This window comes from Lytechinus variegatus, chromosome 6, assembly GCF_018143015.1.
Source record: "Lytechinus variegatus isolate NC3 chromosome 6, Lvar_3.0, whole genome shotgun sequence".
NCBI classification, from domain to species: Eukaryota; Metazoa; Echinodermata; class Echinoidea; order Temnopleuroida; family Toxopneustidae; genus Lytechinus; species Lytechinus variegatus.
The window spans coordinates 125,465-147,291 of NC_054745.1; the positions used below are offsets into that span (position 1 = coordinate 125,465).

The window sequence follows — 21,827 nt, forward strand, 5'->3', positions numbered from 1 at the left end:
TAATGGACGCCTGACAATTAACCCCTGGATTAAAAATTTTTGTGCCACCTGTATCGCTTTGGATTTAGTAGAACTTGGTATTCCTGGAGTTTGAGCCTCTTTAAAGGTGACTGAACTTATTGGGGGCACTTTGAAAATGGCATAAGACCCCCATTTCGGCTTGATTATGGCTCGAGTGCCGCAATTCGCATGGGTCTTTAATGGACGCCTGACAATTAACCCCTGGATTAAAAATTTTTGTGCCACCTGTATCGCTTTGGATTTAGTAGAACTTGGTATTCCTGGAGTTTGAGCCTCTTTAAAGGTGACTGAACTTATTGGGGGCACTTTGAAAATGGCATAAAACCCCCATTTCGGCTTGATTATGGCTCGAGTGCCGCAATTTGCATGGGTCTTTAATGGACGCCTGACAATTAACCCCTGGATTAAAAATTTTTGTGCCACCTGTATCGCTTTGGATTTAGTAGAACTTGGTATTCCTGGAGTTTGAGCCTCTTTAAAGGTGACTGAACTTATTGGGGGCACTTTGAAAATGGCATAAAACCCCCATTTCGGCTTGATTATGGCTCGAGTGCCGCAATTTGCATGGGTCTTTAGTTAACCCCTGGATTAAAAATTTTTGTGCCACCTGTATCGCTTTGGATTTAGTAGAACTTGGTATTCCTGGAGTTTGAGCCTCTTTAAAGGTGACTGAACTTATTGGGGGCACTTTGAAAATGGCATAAAACCCCCATTTCGGCTTGATTATGGCTCGAGTGCCGCAATTTGCATGGGTCTTTAATGGACGCCTGACAATTAACCCCTAGACTAAAAAATTTTGTGCCACCTGTATCGCTTTGGATTTGGTAGAACTTGGTATTCCTGGAGTTTGAGCCTCTTTAAAGGTGACTGAACTTATTGGGGGCACTTTGAAAATGGCATAAAACCCCCATTTCGGCTTGATTATGGCTCGAGTGCCGCAATTTGCATGGGTCTTTAATAACCCCTGGATTAAAAAATTTTGTGCCACCTGTATCGCTTTGGATTTAATAGAACTTGGTATTCCTGGAGTTTGAGCCTCTTTAAAGGTGACTGAACTTATTGGGGGCACTTTGAAAATGGCATAAAACCCCCATTTCGGCTTGATTATGGCTCGAGTGCCGCAATTTGCATGGGTCTTTAATGGACGCCTGACAATTAACCCCTGGATTAAAAACTTTTGTGCCACCTGTATCGCTTTGGATTTAGTAGAACTTGGTATTCCTGGAGTTTGAGCCTCTTTAAAGGTGACTGAACTTATTGGGGGCACTTTGAAAATGGCATAAAACCCCCATTTCGGCTTGATTATGGCTCGAGTGCCGCAATTTGCATGGGTCTTTAATGGACGCCTGACAATTAACCCCTGGATTAAAAACTTTTGTGCCACCTGTATCGCTTTGGATTTAGTAGAACTTGGTATTCCTGGAGTTTGAGCCTCTTTAAAGGTGACTGAACTTATTGGGGGCACTTTGAAAATGGCATAAAACCCCCATTTCGGCTTGATTATGGCTCGAGTGCCGCAATTTGCATGGGTCTTTAATGGACGCCTGACAATTAACCCCTGGATTAAAAATTTTTGTGCCACCTGTATCGCTTTGGATTTATTAGAACTTGGTATTCCTGGAGTTTGAGCCTCTTTGAAGGTGACTGAACTTATTGGGGGCACTTTGAAAATGGCATCAAACCCCCATTTCGGCTTGATTATGGCTCGAGTGCCGCAATTTGCATGGGTCTTTAATGGACGCCTGACAATTAACCCCTAGATTAAAATTTTTTGTGCCACCTGTATCGCTTTGGATTTATTAGAACTTGGTATTCCTGGAGTTTGAGCCTCTTTAAAGGTGACTGAACTTATTGGGGGCACTTTGAAAATGGCATAAAACCCCCATTTCGGCTTGATTATGGCTCGAGTGCCGCAATTTGCATGGGTCTTTAATGGACGCCTGACAATTAACCCCTGGATTAAAAATTTTTGTGCCACCTGTATCGCTTTGGATTTAGTAGAACTTGGTATTCCTGGAGTTTGAGCCTCTTTAAAGGTGACTGAACTTATTGGGGGCACTTTGAAAATGGCATAAAACCCCCATTTCGGCTTGATTATGGCTCGAGTGCCGCAATTTGCATGGGTCTTTAATAACCCCTGGATTAAAAATTTTTGTGCCACCTGTATCGCTTTGGATTTAATAGAACTTGGTATTCCTGGAGTTTGAGCCTCTTTAAAGGTGACTGAACTTATTGGGGGCACTTTGAAAATGGCATAAAACCCCCATTTCGGCTTGATTATGGCTCGAGTGCCGCAATTTGCATGGGTCTTTAATGGACGCCTGACAATTAACCCCTGGATTAAAAATTTTTGTGCCACCTGTATCGCTTTGGATTTAGTAGAACTTGGTATTCCTGGAGTTTGAGCCTCTTTAAAGGTGACTGAACTTATTGGGGGCACTTTGAAAATGGCATAAAACCCCCATTTCGGCTTGATTATGGCTCGAGTGCCGCAATTTGCATGGGTCTTTAATGGACGCCTGACAATTAACCCCTGGATTAAAAATTTTTGTGCCACCTGTATCGCTTTGGATTTAGTAGAACTTGGTATTCCTGGAGTTTGAGCCTCTTTAATGGTGACTGAACTTATTGGGGGCACTTTGAAAATGGCATAAAACCCACATTTCGGCTTGATTATGGCTCGAGTGCCGCAATTTGCATGGGTCTTTAATGGACGCCTGAGAATTAACCCCTGGATTAAAAATTTTTGTGCCACCTGTATCGCTTTGTATTTAGTAGAACTTGGTATTCCTGGAGTTTGAGCCTCTTTAAAGGTGACTGAACTTATTGGGGGCACTTTGAAAATGGCATAAAACCCCCATTTCGGCTTGATTATGGCTCGAGTGCCGCAATTTGCATGGGTCTTTAATGGACGCCTGACAATTAACCCCTGGATTAAAAATTTTTGTGCCACCTGTATCGCTTTGGATTTAGTAGAACTTGGTATTCCTGGAGTTTGAGCCTCTTTAAAGGTGACTGAACTTATTGGGGCCTTTTGAAAATGGCATAAAACCCCCATTTCGGCTTGATTATGGCTCGAGTGCCGCAATTTGCATGGGTCTTTAATGGACGCCTGAGAATTAACCCCTGGATTAAAAAATTTTCTGCCACCTGTATCGCTTTGGATTTAGTAGAACTTGGTATTCCTGGAGTTTGAGTCTCTTTAAAGGTGACTGAACTTATTGGGGGCACTTTGAAAATGGCATCAAACCCCCATTTCGGCTTGATTATGGCTCGAGTGCCGCAATTTGCATGGGTCTTTAATTAACCCCTGGATTAAAAATTTTTGTGCCACCTGTATCGCTTTGGATTTAGTAGAACTTGGTATTCCTGGAGTTTGAGCCTCTTTAAAGGTGACTGAACTTATTGGGGGCACTTTGAAAATGGCATAAAACCCCCATTTCGGCTTGATTATGGCTCGAGTGCCGCAATTTGCATGGGTCTTTAATGGACGCCTGACAATTAACCCCTGGATTAAAAATTTTTGTGCCACCTGTATCGCTTTGGATTTAGTAGAACTTGGTATTCCTGGAGTTTGAGCCTCTTTAAAGGTGACTGAACTTATTGGGGGCACTTTGAAAATGGCATAAAACCCCCATTTCGGCTTGATTATGGCTCGAGTGCCGCAATTTGCATGGGTCTTTAATGGACGCCTGACAATTAACCCCTGGATTAAAAATTTTTGTGCCACCTGTATCGCTTTGGATTTATTAGAACTTGATATTCCTGGAGTTTGAGCCTCTTTAAAGGTGACTGAACTTATTGGGGGCACTTTGAAAATGGCATCAAACCCCCATTTCGGCTTGATTATGGCTCGAGTGCCACAATTTGCATGGGTCTTTAATGGACGCCTGACAATTAACCCCTAGATTAAAATTTTTTGTGCCACCTGTATCGCTTTGGATTTATTAGAACTTGGTATTCCTGGAGTTTGAGCCTCTTTAAAGGTGACTGAACTTATTGGGGGCACTTTGAAAATGGCATAAAACCCCCATTTCGGCTTGATTATGGCTCGAGTGCCGCAATTTGCATGGGTCTTTAATGGACGCCTGACAATTAACCCCTGGATTAAAAATTTTTGTGCCACCTGTATCGCTTTGGATTTAGTAGAACTTGGTATTCCTGGAGTTTGAGTCTCTTTAAAGGTGACTGAACTTATTGGGGGCACTTTGAAAATGGCATCAAACCCCCATTTCGGCTTGATTATGGCTCGTGTGCCGACAATTTGCATGGGTCTTTAATTAACCCCTGGATTAAAAATTTTTGTGCCACCTGTATCGCTTTGGATTTATTAGAACTTGGTATTCCTGGAGTTTGAGCCTCTTTAAAGGTGACTGAACTTATTGGGGGCACTTTGAAAATGGCATAAAACCCCCATTTCGGCTTGATTATGGCTCGAGTGCCGCAATTTGCATGGGTCTTTAATGGACGCCTGACAATTAACCCCTGGATTAAAAATTTTTGTGCCACCTGTATCGCTTTGGATTTATTAGAACTTGGTATTCCTGGAGTTTGAGCCTCTTTAAAGGTGACTGAACTTATTGGGGGCACTTTGTTAATTGCGGCACTCGAGCCATAATCTGGCCGAAATGGGGGTTTTATGCCATTTTCAAAGTGCCCCCAATAAGTTCAGTCACCTTTAAAGAGACTCAAACTCCAGGAATACCAAGTTCTACTAAATCCAAAGCGATACAATTGGCACAAAAATTTTTAATCCAGGGGTTAATTGTCAGGCGTCCATTAAAGACCCATGCAAATTGCGGCATTCGAGCCATAATCAGGTAGAAATGGGGGTCTTATGCCATTTTCAAAGTGCCCCCAATAAGTTCAGTCACCTTTAAAGAGGCTCAAACTCCAGGAATACCAAGTTCTAATAAATCCAAAGCGATACAGGTGGCACAAAAATTTTTAATCCAGGGGTTAATTGTCAGGCGTCCATTAAAGACCCATGCTAATTGCGGCACTTTAGCCATGATCAGGCCGAAATCGGGGTTTCATGCCATTTTCAAAGTGCCCCCAATAAGTTCAGTCACCTTTAAAGAGGCTCAAACTCCAGGAATACCAAGTTCTAATAAATCCAAAGCGATACAGGTGGCACAAAAATTTTTAATCCAGGGGTTAATTGTCAGGCGTACATTAAAGACCCATGCTAATTGCGGCACTTTAGCCATGATCAGGCCGAAATCGGGGTTTCATGCCATTTTCAAAGTGCCCCCAATAAGTTCAGTCACCTTTAAAGAGGCTCAAACTCCAGGAATACCAAGTTCTAATAAATCCAAAGCGATACAGGTGGCACAAAATTTTTTAATCCAGGGGTTAATTGTCAGGCGTCCATTAAAGACCCATGCTAATTGCGGCACTTTAGCCATTATCAGGCCGAAATCGGGGTTTCATGCCATTTTCAAAGTGCCCCCAATAAGTTCAGTCACCTTTAAAGAGGCTCAAACTCCAGGAATACCAAGTTCTAATAAATCCAAAGCGATACAGGTGGCACAAAAATTTTTAATCCAGGGGTTAATTGTCAGGCGTCCATTAAAGACCCATGCTAATTGCGGCACTTTAGCCATGATCAGGCCGAAATCGGGGTTTCATGCCATTTTCAAAGTGCCCGCAATAAGTACAGTCACCTTTAAAGAGGCTCAAACTCCAGGAATAAAGTCCTAATTAATCCAAAGCGATACAGGTGGCACAAAAATTTTTAATCCAGGGGTTAATTGTCAGGCGTCCATTAAAGACCCATGCTAATTGCGGCACTTTAGCCATGATCAGGCCGAAATCGGGGTTTCATGCCATTTTCAAAGTGCCCCCAATAAGTTCAGTCACCTTTAAAGAGACTCAAACTCCAGGAATACCAAGTCCTAATAAATCCAAAGCGATACAGGTGGCACAAAATTTTTTAATCCAGGGGTTAATTGTCAGGCGTCCATTAAAGACCCATGCTAATTGCGGCACTTTAGCCATGATCAGGCCGAAATCGGGGTTTCATGCCATTTTCAAAGTGCCCCCAATAAGTTCAGTCACCTTTAAAGAGGCTCAAATTCCAGGAATACAAAGTCCTAATAAATCCAAAGCGATACAGGTGGCACAAAAATTTTTAATCCAGGGGTTAATTCTCAGGCGTCCATTAAAGACCCATGCTAATTGCGGCACTTTAGCCATGATCAGGCCGAAATCGGGGTTTCATGCCATTTTCAAAGTGCCCCCAATAAGTTCAGTCACCTTTAAAGAGGCTCAAACTCCAGGAATACCAAGTTCTAATAAATCCTAAGCGATACAGGTGGCACAAAATTTTTTAATCCAGGGGTTAATTGTCAGGCGTCCATTAAAGACCCATGCTAATTGCGGCACTTTAGCCATGATCAGGCCGAAATCGGGGTTTCATGCCATTTTCAAAGTGCCCCCAATAAGTTCAGTCACCTTTAAAGAGGCTCAAACTCCAGGAATACCAAGTTCTAATAAATCCAAAGCGATACAGGTGGCACAAAATTTTTTAATCCAGGGGTTAATTGTCAGGCGTCCATTAAAGACCCATGCTAATTGCGGCACTTTAGCCATGATCAGGCCGAAATCGGGGTTTCATGCCATTTTCAAAGTGCCCCCAATAAGTTCAGTCACCTTTAAAGAGGCTCAAACTCCAGGAATACCAAGTTCTAATAAATCCAAAGCGATACAGGTGGCACAAAAATTTTTAATCCAGGGGTTAATTGTCAGGCGTCCATTAAAGACCCATGCTAATTGCGGCACTTTAGCCATGATCAGGCCGAAATCGGGGTTTCATGCCATTTTCAAAGTGCCCCCAATAAGTTCAGTCACCTTTAAAGAGGCTCAAACTCCAGGAATACCAAGTCCTACTAAATCCAAAGCGATACAGGTGGCACAAAATTTTTTAATCCAGGGGTTAATTGTCAGGCGTCCATTAAAGACCCATGCTAATTGCGGCACTTTAGCCATGATCAGGCCGAAATCGGGGTTTCATGCCATTTTCAAAGTGCCCCCAATAAGTTCAGTCACCTTTAAAGAGGCTCAAACTCCAGGAATACCAAGTCCTAATAAATCCAAAGCGATACAGGTGGCACAAAATTTTTTAATCCAGGGGTTAATTGTCAGGCGTCCATTAAAGACCCATGCTAATTGCGGCACTTTAGCCATGATCAGGCCGAAATCGGGGTTTCATGCCATTTTCAAAGTGCCCCCAATAAGTTCAGTCACCTTTAAAGAGGCTCAAACTCCAGGAATACCAAGTTCTAATAAATCCAAAGCGATACAGGTGGCACAAAAATTTTTAATCCAGGGGTTAATTGTCAGGCGTCCATTAAAGACCCATGCTAATTGCGGCACTTTAGCCATGATCAGGCCGAAATCGGGGTTTCATGCCATTTTCAAAGTGCCCCCAATAAGTTCAGTCACCTTTAAAGAGGCTCAAACTCCAGGAATACCAAGTCCTAATAAATCCAAAGCGATACAGGTGGCACAAAATTTTTTAATCCAGGGGTTAATTGTCAGGCGTCCATTAAAGACCCATGCTAATTGCGGCACTTTAGCCATGATCAGGCCGAAATCGGGGTTTCATGCCATTTTCAAAGTGCCCCCAATAAGTTCAGTCACCTTTAAAGAGGCTCAAACTCCAGGAATACCAAGTTCTAATAAATCCAAAGCGATACAGGTGGCACAAAATTTTTTAATCCAGGGGTTAATTGTCAGGCGTCCATTAAAGACCCATGCTAATTGCGGCACTTTAGCCATAATCAGGCCGAAATGGGGGTTTCATGCCATTTTCAAAGTGCCCCCAATAAGTTCAGTCACCTTTAAAGAGACTCAAACTCCAGGAATACCAAGTTCTAATAAATCCAAAGCGATACAGGTGGCACAAAAATTTTTAATCCAGGGGTTAATTGTCAGGCGTCCATTAAAGACCCATGCTAATTGCGGCACTTTAGCCATGATCAGGCCGAAATCGGGGTTTCATGCCATTTTCAAAGTGCCCCCAATAAGTTCAGTCACCTTTAAAGAGGCTCAAACTCCAGGAATACCAAGTTCTAATAAATCCAAAGCGATACAGGTGGCACAAAAATTTTTAATCCAGGGGTTAATTGTCAGGCGTCCATTACTGTCTTATCCAGTGTTTATTTTTCCAACCATTACGTCATTTTAGGTACGGGTCCAAAGGGGAATCCCGAAATTCCTGGATCCCATTAGACGCGTGCTTCCGAATACACGTAATATGAGGACCCTACGTAGACGGCGGTCTTCCACAATGGAGCCACTACGGAAATTAAAATACAAGGAGCAAAATACCACAATCGTGTAAAAAAGTTAAAAAAAGGTATTTGAGTGGAAACGTGATATGAAATACCATCATAAAAATGAAGGAGCATGTTTGGATTTTTTCACCCATAAAATTATTTTCCCCGATCTGCCCCTCAAATTTGATTTTGGTTTGCTTTTTGGAAGGTGTTTTCTTAGTAGCGTTATGAGCTAAAATTTTTTGGGGGGTTCAACATGGAATATTGCCTAAATTTGATAAAAATTTGCGAGCGGGCGCAGCGAGATTATGACATTCCAATCACAAAATCAAAGTTTGTGTGACTTTGAAGTAACATTTGAAAAATTATAGGCCTATATTTTTTTACTTATTCCTTTTCTTTTTCTCCCCATTTACTTTGGGGGGTTGGCAAAACGCCGATGTCATTAGAGTAATTTCTTAGCTTTGTTCTTAAAAAACAACTTGAAAAAACAAGTAATAATATCATAGCCCTATTTAAAAAGTGAGAGCACGAAGCACGAGCTGATTATTTTGTGACCTTCATGATCGTTGTTCGCAAAATTGAATATAATAATTGGGCAATGTTTGCGAACCTGAAGAACATGCGTATGTACAAAGATAATTACTGTGAGCGCGAAGCGCAAGCAGGCATTATTTCAATATGGGTTCTGGCTTGATCGAAAAATAACCTGTGAAGGACGATTTGCACTTAGTCGTAAGACGATACATCTTTCAACTTGTAGTTCAATTTTTTTGACATTGTGACTTAAAAGATTGACATTCTAAGCAATTTTAGAAATAAACGGTAAATTAGGTAAAAAAAATACAACAATTATTGATGCGAGCGCGAAAAATTTGTGATTTTAGATCTAAAAATGGGACGCTTTCTTCATGTTTGTTGAATCATAAAAAGGGATGTTCAAACATTAATGCGAGCGCCAACGTTATATTATTTTAGCACGTTTTGAATAAATAATGAAGCTGCGTAACTCAAATCACAAGACATTAGTGTGCACGTGTTTTAGAGTTAGAAAGCATCTGGTAATTCTGCATACATTTTATTTTTTCCCCATAAAAATAAATATTGTTAGCCCAAAGTGCGAGCGGAAAATATTTGATATTCCGGTATGAAAAGGGTGAATTTAAGCACTATTTAAAGCACTGTGTAGGGAAATTGCAAATTGTTAAATGTATGTGGATAGAGCCCTTAATCATTGTTAATGGAGCAAGTGCGGAACGCGAGCTGATATCTCTATCTTTATTTAAACCTAGGATCTGGACGGTCTAGCCGTAAGGACATTATTTTGGTCATCATTATGAAAATGATGACTATCTTCCTTTTCCCTTTCTAAGCGCGTCCATATTCCTTTCTGAAGAGGGGACAATTTAGTTATTAGACATTCATGTACATTTTATGAATGAAAATGTAATAAGCTTTATGATTGAGTGAAATTTGTTGATAGTTATTATGAGGCAAGTCAACTGGATGCTTTAAGCACTTTTGAAATTATGAATAGATTCATGAGTTGATATATTTCTAACTATTAACGCGAGCGCAAGTCGCGAGATGATTTTCTTTTGATAAACGTAATAAAAGTGATTTTAAGAAGTTTGTTACAGAATTGATATAAAGAATATTTTGAAATAAACTAAGACAATTATGTAGGCCTACTTGGCAAATCAAATAATACCAGGACACAGCACAAAAAGTTGCAAATGAAATTCACATCATAAAAAGGACATTTTACAGAGCACTCTTGACAAAATTCAATTGTAAATTAAACAAATTAATAAAAGCTCGATGTCCACGATGAAATATGTTTCGTATATTGACTTCAAAACCAGATAAAGCAATTTATTTCAGCCTATTTAGCAAGATATGTATCTCAACGAACAGGCCATGCGAGCGCGAGTGAAACTTGTTTACATTTTTTGCAATCATGTATTTAGATATGCAAGGAATTGTCATTAATATGTCCACAGTGGTGTACCGTGGGTCACGGCATTGTGGGGGCACCAGCAAAATATTTGATTCACTGAGTGAGCGCGCGAAGGGCGCTCATTTGACAGTTATACTGACCTAATTGAGAAATTTTAAGGATAATGTCATTAAACGGATATGTATCTCACTGATCAAATAATGCGAGCGCGAAGCGCGAGCTGAATTTTTTATATTCACACCTAAAAAGGGACATTATAATCAAATTTGGTCATCACGATAGGTACCCGTCTTGTTAAATAAAGCGAGCTGAAGCGTGAGCTGAAATTTTCGCATATTTTGACCCCAAACTGCGAGATTTTAAGGAATATATTTTAGAAATCCATTAAGAGTATGCATATCTCACCAAGTCATCTAATGCGAGTGCCAAGCGCTTGCTGATTTTATTAGAATTACATCTGAACTCATGAAACACTTTTTGTAGTCATTGCAATCATGATTATCATACGCATCTCACTAATCAGATATTGCGAGCGCGAAGCGCGAGCTGAAAATTTAGACAATTTTTTATATTCAGATCAGAAGGGACATTTTAAGGACTGATTTTAGAAATTCATGAAGAGCAGACATATCTCACCAATCCACTAATGCGAACGTAATCAGGGACAGGAAATGTTTCATATGTACGAAGATCTTAATATGGGGCGGCTTATGTCGAAAGGGTGGGTCCTGTCGCGTTAGGGTGCGTCAACGCGAACGCGAAGATTCGTCCAAAGCCCCCCCCCCCCGGTTTGGCCGAAAGGGTGCGTTGGGAGCGCCACGTCGCGTCGCGTTCACTGGAACGCGACCTTTCGTCCAAAGCCCCCCCCCCGGTTTGGACGAAAGGGTGTGTTTAATAATAATGAATAAATAAATACAAATATTTATAAGAAAGCTGAATATAAGGTATTTTGTTAAACATTGCCAAAGTTGCACGTAAAATAGTGGATTTTCAATCATTTAAAGCATTGACAATTTGAGGAAAAGAAAGAAAAGTTCATCTAAGAATAATAATGATAATAATAATAATAATGATAATAAAATCAGATACCCACCCTTGCAATAAGCCACTTGGCGCCAATTTTTCACTCCAAATTCATATCCATAAATTCACTCTTTGGGGTGAAAATTATTATTATTATCATTATTATAAGTATTATTATTGTTATTATTTTTATTATACAAACAACACGCACATATTATTATTATTATTATTCACACAACACGCACACATACACAACAGATATATCTCACAAAATATACTGAGGCAGGGTCTCAAGTGTAAAATATAGTAAGGTAGGGTCTAAATAGTTAAACGTTGTGAATGCTGACCCGACATCAATTTTGGCCTTGCCCTTCCAGGACTCATCTGCCGTAAGTTTTATAATTTGGGGGACAGCAAATATCTCCAGGTATACAAATGTTTTTCTTTGTAATAAATACACACCTGCAAAGTATAAAATTGAAGGTAAGTTACTTTTTTTATTTGAAAGAATCTTGAAATCAGTCATAAATTTTACATGTATCAATATTACACCATAAAACATTTCCACCGAAAAATCCTCATGCAGCATGCCGTCATTGTTTTTTTTTTACCTTAAAAAGAATGTTTGTGCCATATGATGATTTATGTTCCTATGCAAATTTCACATATCACTCGTCTTTTTTGTTTGTTCAGCTTTCTTATAAATATTTGTATTTATTTATTCATTATTATTAAACACACCCTTTCGTCCAAACCGGGGGGGGGGGGGGGGCTTTGGACGAATCTTCGCGTTCGCGTTGACGCACCCTAACGCGACAGCACCATAGAGTTATTAACTCTATGGACAGCACCCACCCTTTCGAAATAAGCCATATGGGGCAATCACTTTTTGAGTCATGTAAAAGAAGCATATGTCACTACATAAAACAATGATAACTCAAGTGCTAGGAAATATATTTGGTTTTTATTGACTTGAAAACGGGATGTTTTAGTACTTCAGGATTATATATCTCGTTAAACAGACAATGCGAGCACCAGGAACAATGGAGACGTAGGCCCTGGGCAAATTATGTTTCATAAAGTTATGATAAAAATGTTTCTTATGTGATGTAACATCACCAGGGACCTGGGAACGATTTTTTCAGTGGGGGTGCTGAAATCTCTCCTCAAAGGTTGGGGGGGGGACACAATCGAGTTTTCCATAATTACGCACACACCTCTAAGGACACCCCCACACATGTACATACATAAAATCATATATGACAGTCACTCTTTAGCTTTCTTTTTATGAAAGAATATAGATATAAAATTAAAGCGCGAAGCACAAGCTTTTTTGGGGGGGATTTCATGTATTTTGTCCTGAAAAAAATTGTACATTTTGAGCAATGTTTGTGGTCCTGAACAAGATGCATGTATAATAAAATAATAACTGCGAAAGTGATCAGTGCAAGCAGATATATTTTATATACTTTCTGGTCTGATCGAAAGGGAAGTGTTATAAGGACTATTTGCAGTTACCCATTAAGACGATACATATATCAACAACCAAATTATGTGAGCGCGAAGCGCGAGCTGAAAATTTTGACATTCCGACCTAAATACTGGACATTCTAAGCACTTTTCTAATAATGAACAGGATAGGTATATAACTATACAATTTATGCGAGCGGAAATAAAAATGAGATTTCAGGCCTAAAAACGGGACATGAGATTTGAGACAAAAAAACCCGAAACATTCTCAGCACTTTTCTAATAATGAAGAGGATAGGTATATAACTATATGATTGATGCAAGAGTGGAAACAAAATTGAGATTTCAGACAAAAAAACACGAGACATTCTAAGCACTTTTTTAATATATAACTATAAAATTGATGCGAGCGAGAACAAAATTGAGATTTCAGACCTATAATTGGGACATTCTATTCATGTTTTATCAATCAAGAAAATGATGGGTAATTTGATATATTTTTACATTAATAATGTGAGCGCGAAGCGCGAGCAGAAAATTATTGATATTTTGATCTAAAACTCCACACTGAATGTAATATGGTTTGAACAGATGAAGAAAAATCAGACGAATGTAAGAATAAATATTTGATATAAATCCGACAAAGAATTTCAAAGTAATTGCATTTTAAAGATTATCATTATTCCGGTGAAAAAGTTTTAAGCATGTCTTCATTAATATTCAATGAGCAAACTGATGATGCCATATCCCCACTTGTTCGTTTGCATTTTATTATATGAAATTATGTTTCTTCAATATTTTCCCTTCAAAAACCAAAAACAGTTAAATTGACAACCGATTTAGTCTATGAGATATTCTTTGCTGCAACTCATTTCAATATACGGGAGAGATATCATTCACACTGGTATGAAAAAATGAAACGATTATTATTCAATGCAATAAGAAACACAAGAAACAGGATAATGGGGATGTGACATCTTCAACCCACATAGGTAGAAATCCCGGAGGGGACAGGGGGACGTGTCCCCCCTACCAAAAATACTTTTAAAAAAAAAATGTTAAATATTCATGATGACATGCATATCACCATTTAGAATTAGATAACTTAAATATTTGTTATCAGATTTTCATGAAATTTTATTTGATATATTTTCAGCCCAGAGTAGCCCCAAAACAAGCTTCGTATCTGAATAAACGTGCGTGTTTAGAGTTAGACTTAGTATCTGGGTATTGTAAATACATTTTTCAATTATAAAAATCAATATTGCGAGCGCGAAGCGCGAGCAGAAAATATTTGATATTCCGATCTGAAAAAGGGTGAATTTAAACACTATTTTAAATTCTGTGATGGATAATTCTGAAGTAGGGGGGTTCTACAAAACGTTTTTTCATGACATTTCTGCCATTTATCAACTTACCACTAGATTTCCAGGAGGTGCTGCCTATGGAAAATAACACCCCAGCACCCCCGCTTCCCAGGGCCATGGGGCAGGGCGAAAAAGACTGAAATTTGATTTATTTTGTCTGTCTTAATTGTTATTGTTTATACAAAACACGGGCGGTCGGAAGCGCACATACTTGATTCGACATAAAACCTAGAAGTTTGAAGTCCAGCCACACCTATGTCCCTCCCTGCTATCGAGTAGTGCATGGTTCGCGTGCGACCACGTCTGTATCTGAGTGCCGAGCTTGATTGAGTCGCGTTATTGCAGGGATGTTATTGGAATATGTGAAAGACTATGTAAATGATTTGCGATTGTCGGATGGGATAATTATTTAAATCATAACATATATACCCCCATGAACGTTGAGTGAAAAAAAAACACAAAGGGAACCTGATTTCGTGGGGGTGCTGCCTATGGAAAATAATACACGCAGCACCCCCAGGAAAATTTCTGGGGGTGCTGAAGCACCCCCAGCACCCCCGCTTCCCAGGTCCCTGAACATCACATAATTATAATATAATGTAATATAACATTATAATGAATAATATTTTCTTCTTTCCCACTACGTTTCTCTTCCTTTCTCCCTCTTTCTTCATTTTCCCCCTTTTTTGGGGGGATCAGCCAGAGGGGGGGGGGGGGGTACGTGCCCCCGTAGTTACGCCACTGTATGTCCATATGGCAAATACCCCTCCAATATTATTATTTTTCTTACCCCATGATGGTCAATGGTTTTATTAGAGATTACATTAAAAAAAATTGACTTTCCATCTTAATCCCTTCCCAAAGACCCCAACATTGATGAAAGGGAAGAAACGAGGGCTTCTCTTCAATGTTATAATAAGGGCATAAGTATTTCGTTTGGAAATGGTGAACTGGCTCTTTATTTGCATTTTATGATTCAATAATATTGTTTTATTTGTTAAGCGGTATTTTAGGAAGGATTTTTACCAATAAAGCAACAATCTCTTGTGATTTTTTTTTTATTTTCTTTCGTAAAAAGTGGGGGGATGTTTGTACAAGCCATCCCACCTCCTCGAAAAGTGGGGGGGGATATACCCCCCATCCCCCCAGGATTAACGCCAGTGTCTTATTCACTCGTCTCCTTCTCTTTTCTTCTTCTTTCTTCCCTCCTTTCTTTCCCCTTCTTTTCTTTTTTTCTTTCTTTTCCTGTTTTGTTTCTTTTTTTCGGGGAGGGGGGGGGGGGGGCGCCTCGGGTTTCCCCGCCCCTTAGATCCCCCTATGAAAATTGTGCAACTATACCGGACAATTAAAGTTATGAGGTCACGTTACTTTATTATTGCTTATTAGTTTTATTGCAATTACAATCACAAGCATAATCACAATTTTAAAATGTCTTTGGTAAAATTAATGGACTGAAATCAGGTAGCAAAAATGGATTAGAAGGGGTGGTAATTGGGCCTTCCATTATTCATATCAATTTTCCTGGGTAGGTCCAATTAATTCGTATTACAACATATTTCAATAGCACATCATATTCAATACATTTTTTAAACTTCTCTTATCTACCAAATAACAGTAAAAGAAAATCCTGCTTATCCGCATGTACATATTAATATTATAAGGGTTGAGATTTCAACACATTTCCCCATTAACGGCATATTTTTTTAATGCTAACAGCCTCAGTACTAAAATTAATAATCTAAATACGATGCTTTCATTCGAGTATGCAAAGATGAATTCTCTAAACAAATCAATCTTAAATCATGAAGAGTTCTCAAAAGTTCGGGCATCCACTTATTGCTTCTTCTTTCACGGCAAAATGTTTCTTCTTCCTGCCGGTATTTCGCCGACAAGCCATGTTCGGTTGGATGTTTGAATCTGTAATAAAAGAAAAAAAAGGTAGCAACTAACAATATTGGTATTATAAGGGTTAAGAGACAACTTCAATTGAAAATAGAAATAAGGGTCTGCGAAAGAGAGACTACACGTGATTAGAACGGGAAATCGCCGTGTGTTCACATCGGCGGAAATTGGACAATCTGTGATATCGCGATATCAAAGTGTCTGCTGAGTATGTCCGCTCGCTTCAGGTTGGTCCCCTCGACCCAGATAGATTGTGCCTTTATTTATTTGATGGCGTAAATGATATAAATCAATGTGGGAACTAGGCGAGTGAAACAGTTTTCAATTATTACTACATCAAAGGACAGAATTATGTTGTCCAAACCATATTTCAAGTAATGTGTAGTTTACAGTATTTATCACACGCATATGGGGCTCCGTGAACAATAATACTACCATTTCTGAATTTAATATCGTGTTAACAGATAAGGCCTCTCTCGATTTTTTTTTCCAGATGGCTATTGCTATGGAAATTAGATCTTTAGCAGCTAAAGGCAGAATAGTATCTAAAACGTCGTTCAAGGGGTATGTAAGCGAGCGTAGTGAGTGAGCCTTGAAGATTGCTTAGAAAGTAATGTGCATATTATTACAGAAGAAAGTAAGTGCAAGAAGAACGAAAACTTAAAGGACAAGTCCACCCCAACAAAAACTTGATTTGAATAAAAAGAGAAAAAATTCAACAAACATAACACTGAATATTTGATCAAAATCGGATGTAATAAGAAAGTTATGACATTTTAAAGTTTCGCTTCATTTTACAAATCAGTTAGGCCTATATGCACATCTCGGTCGGTAAGCAAATAAAGAACTGATGACATCACTCACTCACTATTTCTTTTGTATTTTCTCATCATTGTCATGTGAAATGAAGTTTTATTCCTACCTGAACACGTGGAGTTCCATTATTTTAACATTGTGTGCGTCAGGTAAGGAGGTCCTAATCGTCAAATTCGTAAAAAGTGAAATATTGTATAATTCAAACAATAAAACAAAATAAATAAATAGTGGGTGAGTGACATCATCGACTCTCTCATTTGGATGTAACTGGCTCGTTCATATAACTATTTTGTTAAAAATAAGCGAAACTTTGAAATGTCATTACTTTCTTATTTTACATCCGATTTTGATAACATTTTCAGCATTGTGCTTGTCTGATCTTTCTCTATTGATTCAAATCAACATTGCTCTGAGGTGGACTTGAACTCTAATAAGAATTGGAAAACGAAATATAAATTAGTTGTTACATCACAGTTGGCAAATAAGGATAAAAAACAAAAACAAATTGCTCTTTGAAGTCGAATCATTTAAGTATTAGGTAATTATTACAAATGTTAATATAATGAGCAGAACAAATTTCCATGTGAACAATAAAATAAAACTAAAATTGAAATGAAAACTAGTTTCCTAACTTTTTAGAGGTGAGATATTTAGACGATGGTTATCGGGTATAGGGATGTCTTATGAAATGATTATGCCATTACAGGCCACAACTTCAAAAAAAAACTTGGAAATATCACGATGATTAAAATGAAAAGGAAAATATTGCGAAAAGGACAGAGTTTGAACAATCTTTAAAACTATGCAGAGATGATGTAATTACCCTATAAAATGAATAAAATTGTAGAGATATGTCGGAAATGTTGTTGTCCTATCGTATAAGTGTTTCATTAATGACATTGATCATATATATACACTTAACTGTTTTGAAGTATTAAAAAAAGAAGAAAAGAATATGTCACTCGCTTCCACACACACCGCTAACATCCACGCCAGTGAATGTCAGGATGGTTCGGTTCATGATCAAAGTTATATTATTAAAGTTAATGAAATCATACAGTTCATATACGGAGCCGTTAATGATAAGAAACATGATTGCGGTCATAGACTTAATTGTGCACAATATTATGTACACAGTAACATATGAATAATGAGAATCTGAAATGATTGATATTCACAATAAATAAAAAAAATATGTATACTTAAAAATCGAGATAAAATGAATTAGAAACAAAAAAAAATATTATATCATGATTGACTGCAAAAGCGGAAAGACCGCAGAGGAACTTTTCGTTTTTAGAATGCAAAATAATAGGCAAAATAAAACATTTTGAGTGCATTAAATTATGAATTCACGCGTTATTATTTGAACATTAATCAATTAATATTTTTTCTTTTAAGTACATTTCTCTTCACAAGGTGCGTATTGATTATCTCTAATGAAAATACTATTACTGGCGGGCAATGCTTGCATATATTGCCTACTTGGATGTGGAAGTTATATATCCATGTTCTGCATGACACAAGTCATGTCCAGTCCTCCTGGCAGTGGTTGAGAATGGGGCTAATAGCTCCATGGGTCAAGGGTTTAACCCCTAGCTCAAACTACAAGGTCTGAAGTAGATGAAATGAACATTTGTATTATGATTTATTGGTCTATGGTCATACCGTGGACCATATATTGGACAAAATAAAGACGTCCAGATCTATAGACGAATGACTTTCCTCTATATGGATATTGCCATCCTCCAAGATGGTTGGATCATCTGGCACAAACTTACAATAATGTGAACAGTATATGGATTAATATTTTCATTGAACAATCCATCATGCTTTCTCTCTCTCTGGCTCTCCATCCTCTAAACACATGTATGTGTGTATTTTATACGGTGAACCCAGCTGGGTTCACCCAGGGATATAACCACAGAGATACGATCTTACGTATACGTAAGCTCCCGAAGGGAGCTAGAGAGGCAACTCTTTTCGCGCGTTTTTGATTTTCCATAGGTTTTGTACATAACAAACATGGCTGCCATTTGTCCAATTTGAAGGTTGATTTTGGAAGGTCAATGTTTAATTCATGAGTAATGACGTCAAAATACGCATAATGCACTTGTATGATTGGATAAAACGCTAATGTTTTATTCATGTCGTCATGCATTAAACATTTTTTTCCGTCCCACAATTCCCTACGATATCTGTGCGAAGTGTCGTTCTTTTTGATTCTGCGAAATTCAACTTCTTGAAATACAATAGCAAGTCTAATTATCTGTTTTTAGAATTGGTGTTCGAAATCATGATTTCTGAGTGAACTTCAATGGAGCATAAAATCTTGGAGGAAACATTGATATCAATCTAATGACATTCCATAGGAATAAAAGTAAGTTAAGTTCAATTCCTTACTTTGATCTTAGTTGAAATTGTAATGTGTTTGCTGATGACAATGGCGTCGCATGCATGGCTTTATGTGCAGTTTACAACGCAAACCACAATTTCCATATTTCCATTTCTTTTTCCTGTCCTGATTCCAAATAAGTCTGAAATCTGACTGACATATTTTGTCAGAAAATAATATAGTTTTTCGTAGAACTAAGTTGGTTAATTGAGATGCTTCATGTCCGCCCTTATTAAATCTGTATTTCAGTTCTTATTGTCAAATATCAGGGTTAGATGTGGACTTGTTTAACGGCAAAGCTGCATCAAAATTAAGCCAAATATATATAGCCAGAGCGGGATGCGGACTTTGATATCGCCGGTGCCAGCCGGCTGCGAAATTGCCGATGTAGGCTAGGTCATTAGGTTTTGGAAATAAAGTGTCAAACAAGCTCGAGTTGAAATTTGAAGTTATAGGCCATGGGCCGAGTACTGATTTTTCGACACCGCTATTTCAAAATAATTATCTGCATTTAAAATGAAATGAAATTAAATCTACATGAACTGAATGATGAATCTGTTTGGAATGATATTGGTAGATTTTGCCATGCCCATGGTCACTCGTGGAATGATTTGAGACAGATGTTAACGTTTTTCTTTTTTTTAAATAAAAGTAAGCCCCTAGGATAGGTCTATCGTAGATATAGATTTTAAAAAAAAATCTAGATCTGTCTGGTTTGACTTTTTTTCTACAAAGATTTTTTAAGTTAAATTTAATTTCATTTTAGTTCCTGGCTGGACCGTTGGACTAAAATATGATTAGCCTAGCAAAGGAGTTTAATGATTCTTTTTTTTTCGGGGGGGGGGGCAACATTTCTATGTCAGGGTTCAAACTGCTCAATTGTTTTTTTGGAAGGGTTGAGAAAATTCATAGTGCCCTATTTTGAATTGTTTAAGTATAAGGCTAAGCAGAGAGAGCGGCTGATCCGATTGATTTATCTTTATTGTCCTCACTTGATGTTATTTGTGGTAAAAGGCAAAGGGTCATTTAAACCTGGCAGCAAGTGAGCTAACCCTTTTTTAAAATAAAAATCAAACTTAAACTTAAAGAGGAACTCACTTAACGTAGAGATTCAAATCAGACATGTTTATTGACGAGTGCAAAAAATTTAATGATTGACTCGCACTGATGAATGAGCGAGAGCCATATTATCACACAAATGATAATTATCTTACATCTGTCAAAGCTGGCTTGGTGTGTATATATATTGAAGATTGACAAAAGACCTCACTAGAGTAGGCCACGTATGCTTGAACCATTTAGTTTTTGGTCAAGACCTGCTTTTTTCTAGTTGGGAATTGTGAAAGCTGGAAACTCTGAAAAATTGTTTTTAGAGAGGAATTTTGTTTATCACTTTTGAAATTTTTAACTGTAAAGTATTGTATGTATATTGAATTGCAGATCCAATGGGATCCAGTTCTTAGCAGTCCCAGCCTATTCAGAAGTACAAAGTCAAATACCATTTGCACATCACCAAGAGGTACAATCTGATGAGTAACAGGATATCTGATCTAAAAGCTTGCCAGGTATGCTTGTTTTCATAAAAATATAAAAAACCTATTTTTCTGAATCATGTTATATCCCATAAAGTAAAGCTCCATGATGAGACAATATTCTTTGGATTCAGATTCACCAGTATTTCCATTATCATCATTGCATACTTATTGTCCATGTATCTTAGCTATATTAATCATACATAAAATCACTTTAAAACTCAGTTACTCTGAAGACAGAAATAAAAAAGGACAAAATATTGAGATTAATCTTTCGATATATATTTGAATGGGTTTTCACACTTAATAAAAAAAGTTATATGAATAATGATCTATAATAGTGATCTATGATTTTTATCTGGCAACATAAGTTACTACATGTGCATTTTCAAAATAATATTGCATGGAAGAGTAAGGGCTCATAAAAAGTTTAAAACTTCTAAATAAACTGGACTAGATGAGTAAGAATAATTCATATCAGCAGCTCATTTTGTTCCCTTTTCTTTTTGTTTACTATGCAGGTTTCACAGGCTGTTTGAGTATCACCAGGGCAGATCAAGAAGAAATATGAAGGCCAGGTTCATAACAAGCAGTTGCTTTATTGCAATTACAGATTTAAAAATTTAAAGAATTTAAATAAATGTGTCGATACATATTGAATGTTGCTTAACCCTAAATAGACTGGGCTATTTCAACGCCTAAGAAGACTGGGGGGGGGGGGCTGATTCAGCCCCCCCTTATGATCTCGGCCGTCGACCGCGCGATCGCGACGAAAATTGGCACACGCGTTACCCATGGCATAATCTACAAAACTATAACATCAAATTCTGCAAAAAATCTCATGTCTCATTAATTATGCTAATTTATGCGTAAAATCATAAGTTTGCTCTAATTAATAAAATAATGCCCCTGAAATGCTAATTTTTGTTTCACATACTCTAGATAGGCATCTGATCAAATTAATTTCAAAAAAATTTCAAGATCACATTTATTTTCTTTTGTATTCTATTGTTTTCTAAATTTCTTATGTATTTCTTTGTTTTTCGACTTTTTGTTTTT

At 37.9% G+C, this 21,827-nt stretch overlaps 1 long non-coding RNA gene across 1 annotated transcript; it reads left to right on the forward strand.

Annotated features, from left to right (window-relative positions):
* Positions 1-19,080: 19,080 nt before the first annotated feature.
* Positions 19,081-21,388, forward strand: LOC121416765. Its single transcript, XR_005970248.1, has 3 exons — positions 19,081-19,221; positions 20,677-20,801; positions 21,290-21,388. It is a non-coding gene; the product is annotated as an uncharacterized LOC121416765 (long non-coding RNA).
* Positions 21,389-21,827: the final 439 nt, after the last annotated feature.